This window comes from Gouania willdenowi, chromosome 11 (genome assembly GCF_900634775.1).
Source record: "Gouania willdenowi chromosome 11, fGouWil2.1, whole genome shotgun sequence".
Taxonomy (NCBI): domain Eukaryota; kingdom Metazoa; phylum Chordata; class Actinopteri; order Blenniiformes; family Gobiesocidae; genus Gouania; species Gouania willdenowi.
The window spans coordinates 19,448,637-19,456,665 of NC_041054.1; the positions used below are offsets into that span (position 1 = coordinate 19,448,637).

General features: G+C 40.8%; 1 protein-coding gene across 1 annotated transcript in view; it reads right to left on the reverse strand.

Moving 5' to 3' along the window:
• Positions 1-1,366, reverse strand: part of fam49al (family with sequence similarity 49 member A, like) — a 65,584-nt gene extending 64,218 nt beyond the window's left edge. Inside the window, exon 1 of the mRNA XM_028461063.1 lies at positions 1,054-1,366. The gene's annotated coding sequence lies outside the window, so the exon portion shown is untranslated. The remainder of the gene's footprint in view (positions 1-1,053) is intronic.
• Between the last annotated feature and the right edge of the window lie 6,663 nt (positions 1,367-8,029).

Here is an 8,029-nt window from a genome sequence, read left to right on the forward strand (position 1 = left end):
TATACATATTTTTATATTCTGTGATGAATTCCATGAGATTATATTTGGTTGAATTAAATTGAATAGAAATGAATTCATTCATCTAATCAGCAGATTTCAGGGAGGATTTAACTTTCAACTACACACACGCACACACACACACACACACGCACACACACGCACACACACACACACGCACACACACACACACACACACACACACACACACACACACACACACACACACACACACACACACACAAAGAAGACCAGCTAGGTCACATGATAGCACGGTGACGACTCTTCACCCCCTTCCACTGCTAACAAACCATGGTCTAACATCCATGTGATGTTTTTTCTCTAAATGTAAGAGGCAAACACTCCTGGAACGCCTCATTCATTCACCCTCCATTCAGGTTTCCTCTACCTCTCTTTTTCCCTCCTCCCTGTTTTTTTTTTTTTTTTTTTACCACTGCATGCACCCACTCCTTCAGATGAGCACTGGCATCTTCAGGCTGTTGTATTTGGTTGTTTGTTTTTAAGAATTAAAAAATCTAACACTCTGTCCAGACGTAGACAATTCCTGACTTGTCACTTGTGTTATAAACGTCTTTAAAAGATGAGGAGGCGTTCATCACCTGCAGTTTATCCACATTGTTTGTAGATTATTGCATCACAGAGATACATGATGCATGTACTGTGATTGTCAGTGGAAATAAATGCCTTGTCTTGAATGGACGCTGGTTGAAATGTGTGTGACTGTGTGTATGTTTGATTGCTTTAGCAATTAAAGCACTGCAGAGAAACAGGACAAGCCCCCAGTTGACCACCCTCCCTCCCCTGCCTCAGAGACCCTGATCCATGCTTGTCCGCCCCACATCCGGCTCATCAGTCCACTGGCACTATCCCACAGCTACAACACCACACATCCATCCATCCATCCTACATCCCCAGCTCAGAGATTCACTCTCAGACAGGATGAGTAAGCCTGACTCCTTTCTTGCCATCACAAAGGCATAGATGGAGGGAGATGTGGATAAGAGCAAAGAGGATAAATGGGCTGTCTCAGCTTACCGGCTGGATAGGATGCTGCCTCACACTCTGCTCTTCCTTCCTTCTTTCTGGATGGAGGTGAAACAGAGATGATGCGTAGGAACAAAAGACAAGCAGCAAAATACAAGCCGGGTTGACTTGCAAAGGATGAAAGCAAGAGGAAAGTGCTGCAGGGAGGACAAGCGGCAGCAAAACAGGCCCTATGTGCGACTTCCCTCTCACTGCTTCATTGAGGATCCTTTCTCGCTGAGAGCCAGAGGGTCTGTGTGTGGATTCACCTCAACACTGAGCACACGCACCGCCTCACGCCACTGAGCCTCAGCACTGAGCACAGCAGCTGTTGGTCTATGAGAAACAGAATGCTCCCCCTCCCTCTCCCCTTCTCCTCCCACCTCTGTGACTCACAAAGACCCCCAGCACACACACACACACACACACACACACACACACACACACACACACATGTCCTCACAACACCCCCTCCCCCTTTGACTAACATCTCCACTGGCCTGCTGGCAGCAAGGGGAGGGGGCAATACTTTGTGTGCATGTGTGTGTGTGTGTGTGTGTAAGTGCGTGCATGTGTTGTTGTTGTGAGAGAGAGTGCTAATACTGTTTTTGTGTAACCGTGTTGTGTGTAACAGTGTTTCGTGTGTAACCTTGTTACATGTGTAGCCGTGTTGTGTGTGTAATCGTGTTACATGTGTAGCCGTGTTGTGTGTGTAACCTTGTTACATGTGTAGCCGTGTTGTGTGTGTAATCGTGTTACATGTGTAGCCGTGTTGTGTGTGTAATCGTGTTACATGTGTAACCGTGTTGTATGTAACAGTGTTGCGTGTGTAACCGTGTTGTGTGTGTAACCGTGTTACATGTGTAGCCGTGTTGTATGTAACAGTGTTACGTGTGTAACCGTGTTACATGTGTAGCCGTGTTGTGCGTGTAACCATGTTGGGTGTGCATGAAACCTTGTTGTATGTAACCTTGTTGCGTGTGTAACCGTGTTGTGTGTGTGTGTAACCGTGTTGAATGTGTAACCACGTTGTGTGTGTAACCGTGTTCTGTGTGTTACCGTGTTATGTGTGTAACCGTGTTGCCTGTGTAACCATGTTGCATGTGTAACTGTGTTGCGTGTGCAACGGTGTTGTGTGTGTAGCTGCGTTGCGTGTGTAACTGTGTTGCTTGTGTAACTGTGTTGTGTGTAACTGTGTTGCGTGTGTACCCGTGTTGTGTGTGTAGCTGCGTTGCGTGTGTAACTGTGTTGCTTGTGTAACTGTGTTGTGTGTAACTGTGTTGCGTGTGTACCCGTGTTGTGTGTGTAACTGTGTTGTATGTGTAACCATGTTGTGTGTGTAACTGTGTTGTGTGTAACTGCGTTGCGTGTGTAACTGTGTTGTGTGTGTAACCTTGTTGTGTGTGTAACCCTGTTGCGTGTGTAACTGTGTTGCGTGTGTAACCATGTTGCGTGTGTAACTGTGTTGTGTGTGTAGCCGTGTTGTGTGTGTAACCATGTTGTGTGTGTAGCCGTGTTGTGTGTGTAACTGTGTTGCGTGTGTAACCATGTTGCGTGTGTAACTGTGTTGCGTGTGTAACCATGTTGCGTGTGTAACTGTGTTGCGTGTGTAACCATGTTGCGTGTGTAACTGTGTTGTGTGTGTAGCCGTGTTGTGTGTGTAACCATGTTGCGTGTGTAACCGTGTTGTGTGTGTAGCCGTGTTGTGTGTGTAACCTTGTTGTGTGTGTAACCCTGTTGCGTGTGTAACTGTGTTGCGTGTGTAACCATGTTGCGTGTGTAACTGTGTTGTGTGTGTAACCATGTTGCGTGTGTAACTGTGTTGTGTGTGTAGCCGTGTTGTGTGTGTAACTGTGTTGCGTGTGTAACCGTGTTGTGTGTGTAGCCGTGTTGTGTGTGTAACCGTGTTGCGTGTGTAACCATGTTGTGTGTGTAACTGTGTTGTGTGTTTATAGAGTTGTATTGTGTTTGACATTGTTTGAGCAGTGACTTCTTCTGTCCACACAGTGTGAAAATGAATCACTGTGAGCAAGGATGTGCATCAGGATATTTTTGCAAACTGTGTGGGTGACAGTCGATCATTGCTGAGCAATGAGGGGAAAGAAATTTATATTGTGTGCATGTGTGTTGGTGAGTGCTTGTTCTTACTGTACAGACTCATAATGTGCAACAGTGAATTTATGTAGAGCTCGTTTATGTTGCGCAGTAAACAATGTGTGTTATCTCTTCTTCGTCAGTATGATATTCAGCTTCTGGATGATCCCAGTAGGGAGTCTTATACTGCAGGGTCACAGCCTGGACGAAAGGGCACAGTTCAATGAACCATGGCGAAACTGTGTGTGTGTGTGTGTGTGTGTGTGTGTGTGTGTGTGTGTGTGTGTGTGTGTGTGTGTGTGTGTGTGTGTGTGTGTGTGTGTGTGTGTGTGTGTGTGTGTGTGTGTGTGTGTGTGTGTGTGTGTTTGAATACAATGTCTATTGTCTGAGGTTGTGGGTCCAGACTAGTGTTTGTGATAGCATTTGGGTTGACGGGCGGAAAAAGTGACAAATATCTATACTTAGCAAAATGCTATGTTAGATTCACTCTAATAATGAAAATAGTTTTGGATTTATATAGCGCTTTTTTAAATTCAATTCAACTTTATTACTTTTGAAAGCGAAAACGGTTTTCGGAAGTATGTTGGTCAGTTTGTGTGTGTTTGTTTGTGTGTTTGTCTGTTTGTGTACACGATACCTTGAAAAGTTATGAACGGATGTTGATGAAATTTTCAGGAAATGTTGATAATGGGTCAAGGAACAGCTGATTACATTTTGTTTGATGTTTTGGCTCCCAAAACAAATTAAACAAATTTTTTTTCCCATCCACACTGTGGAACTCCTGTTGTTTTAGAACACTGATGATGTCATCAACAGTGATGTCATCAGTGTACGATGGTGTACATACTGTAAACAGACACACACACACACACAGACTGACCAACATTCTTCGGAAAACCATTTTCGTTTTGGAACCGTGTCTCCGTGGAGACGTACGGAACAGATTGTGCCATTTTCGAAAGTCTACGCTAAACGAGCGCGGGTTCATTTATATAGCGGCAATTACAACAATAGTCATCATGTAGCGCTTATCAAAATATTGAATTCCTTAGAAAAAAAAACAAAATTCTACATGAACATGCAATGTTCAATGAGTAGCTTTAGTTAGTATAGCAAGCTAGCTAGCTAACATTTGACCACAAGGTATTTTTACTTTATTTTTTATTACCTCCACCAAGGAGGTCATATTTTCATCTGCATTTTTTTTGTTCTGTTAACAGGATTATGTCAAATGTACCAAACAGATTTTTGACAAACTTTAAACCAAAGACAGTCTTTACACCATGGAAGATTCCATTACATTTTGGATCAATATACTAATTCTGGTTGAGTTCCCAAAATCAAACAATCCCTATCTCTCAATATTGGCGAAATTCCAACTATTCATATCTCAGTTCGTAATTGTCTAATCTTGATGAAATTTGACGTAGTTATGTCAGATTGTGTCCTCAATTATCCCACCGAGTATCATCCGGATAAAAAATTTTTAAAAATGCCCATACATTTGGACATACTGTATTGTTATTAATGGAGATAGACATTTGTTCCAAGCCTTTAAAGTGTGAATAATCATGGTACCATGATAAGGATCACTGATCTAATATCTGGCAAAGACGGTATTTGGCTATTAGGTGTGTACTCTCTGAGTGCTCTTGTTTATTTATTTTTTTGTGTCGAAACAAGCAAGAAAATCCCACTTTCTTTGAGGGAATCATTAGTTAAACAATCAAAAGTTTAGGACTGAATTAGAAAAGCGAGCGAAACAAAGTTGTTTTTTGGACTTCTGTGTATTTTCCTGCTAGAGTCATTTTCTGTTCATCATATTTCTCTACATAGGCTACTCTGTTTTTCTAAGAATCCAAACATTGGCCAGAGGTATAATCATGATACCTTGTATTAGTACGTAGCATCTAGCTATCCAGCTATTGAAATAAGTGACACTCCCTTAAAAAAAAAAAAAAAACATGTTGACGCTTCTTATTAAAAAACTGATAAAGTAAATATTTAATGCAGTTTCCACAAACAAATACATGTGTTACCAAAACAAGCTTTTTTGAGTTCAAACTACTAAGCTTGTGATTTATGTAAATAGATGCTGAATGCTGTTTTCTTATCGCTTAATAGTGTCAAGACAGGTTTCTTCTAATTAAAGAAACAAGAACAGTTCTGTTCTGACTCTCTTAGCTTCATGCGTAAGTATAAACATGTAAAGTTCAATTGTTTTTTGTTTTTTTTAAGCAAGTTTAAATATAGATTTGAATCAATTGTGTGTGTATTATGTGTATATGTATAGTAACATATAGAAGCTTGGCTGTACAGAGGACAGCTTTGAACTGGTTTACAGCAACATAATGACTAAGTTGTTAGTAAAAGGTTGATGTACACTGAGAGGAAAACTCAAATCAGAGCTTCATTATGACTAATAAAAGCACTCAGTGCATCACAGATCATTCTGCTGCTGAATCTCGTGGAGAGATCCAAAATATCCTTTGAACCTGTTTATCCTCATCAAAGGCGACAGCCTCTGGAGCATGTCCCCCTCCACAAAAGTCCATTTCAAGACTCTAACTTAGTTATCATACATTTTTAGACTGGAAAAATTCCAAGAAAACCAATGGGAGATTTAAAAACTCCCAGATAAGGGCTTGGCCAGATTTCAGTTCAGGTCTGGAGACTCTTAAATGCTGTCAAGCTCCAGTTTTACAGCTATAACAGCAGGACTCCAGCTACCTCCCAACAATGAGTCCAGACCCTAAAGGACCAGATGCTATCCTCTAAAGGAGTGAGGGCGTGAGTGAACTTTGCCTGTTGTCTGTTACTTAACAATGTCTTTGATGGGAGGCCGTCCATTGGACTCTCGTGACCATCTGAACTTTGACAATAGGAGAGGTTCATCATTGCTCACCACACTGTGAAATTCAGTTGTGTTGTATTTTGTGTGTGTGTGTGTGTGTGTGTGTGTGTGTGTGTGTGTGTGTGTGTGTGTGTGTGTGTGTGTGTGTGTGTGTGTGTGTGTGTGTGTGTGTGTGTGTGTGTGTGTGTGTGTGAGCGGGTGTGTGTGGACATCACCTGATCTCAAAAACCATGCTGGTACATTTGCACCAGCAAAGCCAGACCTCAGCTTTTAAAATGTTAATTTCAGAAGAATTCTATGTGTGATGATCACAACCATCCATTAACCCTAGAACACTATCGCTATCGCCTAATCATCGACTAATTATACCCGATCAAAAGTAATTGTAATCAAAATGTGACAATACATGACAAACCACAGTTGTGGTTTTTTTTTTTATTTTCAATTATTCTATGCCAAGCAAAATGAAATAAAAACGACCATAAAAATATTCAAATTAAAATTAAGAATGTATGAACAAAACATTCTTAGAAAATAAAAAACTAAACTCAAAACTTGGTCTATGGTCTACCCATTTCTGGGGCATTTGACGCTTTCATGGTGAAGACATAGTTTCCTTGACACATGAACCGTTGCAGGAGAGTGGAACAAAAAATTTTATTTTTTGATTGGGTAAAAATGATCACCTGACTAAAATATGAATGGATTTCCTTTGAAATCATAATATTTATTTAGAACTACTGGATTAAATAGAGATATCATGGAAATTTCAGGACAACTTTTACTTACCTGTGCATGTAGGAAAATGTGGTCTTTGGAGTAGGACCTAGGTTCCCAAAGTGGGGTACGGGTACCCCCGGGGGTACGCAAATTGTCATAGGGGGTACATGAATAGAAAATAAAAATTTGAAATTATAAAATAAATCAACCATAAGAACAATATGCACAACTATAACATCACATTTCACTCTCACCCTAAAGGGCCTATATCATGCTAAATCAACTTTTTGAGCTTATAACCTTGTTACAATGTTAATTCCTTATCAAAAACACCTCCAACATATTATTGGGCTTCATTCCTGCATCTCTGAAAAATCCTCGCTAATCCTGCTCTCTGAGCTGCTGCTCTGCCCTCTTCTGAAAAACGCTTAAATCTGAACCACAACCTCCAGCAGGAAGTGCCTGCTGCCCGTGTAAGCACAGACATAACATACGTAGACGCTGCATCGAATGTGGAGGGACGTACTTACAGCGCCTCCATCTGGTAACGGTGCTGGTGGAGGCAGCGGTACATGGACATCTACCACGACTGTCGGTACGTCCCTCCACAGTTGATGCGGTGTCTACGTATATTATGTCTATGGGTGTAAGCAGAGTAGACAGTTTGTGATGCACTTTTGAATGGTTAAACCTGTAAATAATCATATTGGATATTATTATTATTATTATTATTATTATTATTATTATTATTATTATTATTATTATTTTCAGCGTAAACCCATTAATGTGTGCATTAAAGCATGTTAGATTATTATATTATATATATATTATTATTATATACACATACATATGACGTGTACTGTATAAATATTGTAAATCAATGCAGTTATTGATGATAAATTACCAAAAATCCCAATTATGTCTCTCAGAATCAATGGATTTGTATCATCCGAGGAACTGTTGAATGAATCACATGACGGTCAAGCATTTCCAACTTCCGTTGTCGCAACTCTCTCTCTAAACAGCTCTGGGTCTAAGTACCAAATGCAAGTATATCCAGCTGCAGCCTTGGGTACAGTACAAGCGACGTCTCCTACAAACCACGCCCACGCAAGCAGTTCTTCAATGTGAGCAGTTCCATTTTTAGTATCCGTTATAATGCCTCGTATCGCCTCTGACTTGATCTGACGCGTTTGTGACACAATGCGACGCAGCGGTTGTACAAAATAAATGATTATCACCTTAAATGCACTATTGCTGTAGTTAATAGAGTTGAGGAGGAGAAGAAAGTGACTTAGCAGCTTAACACTCTGTTTGAAG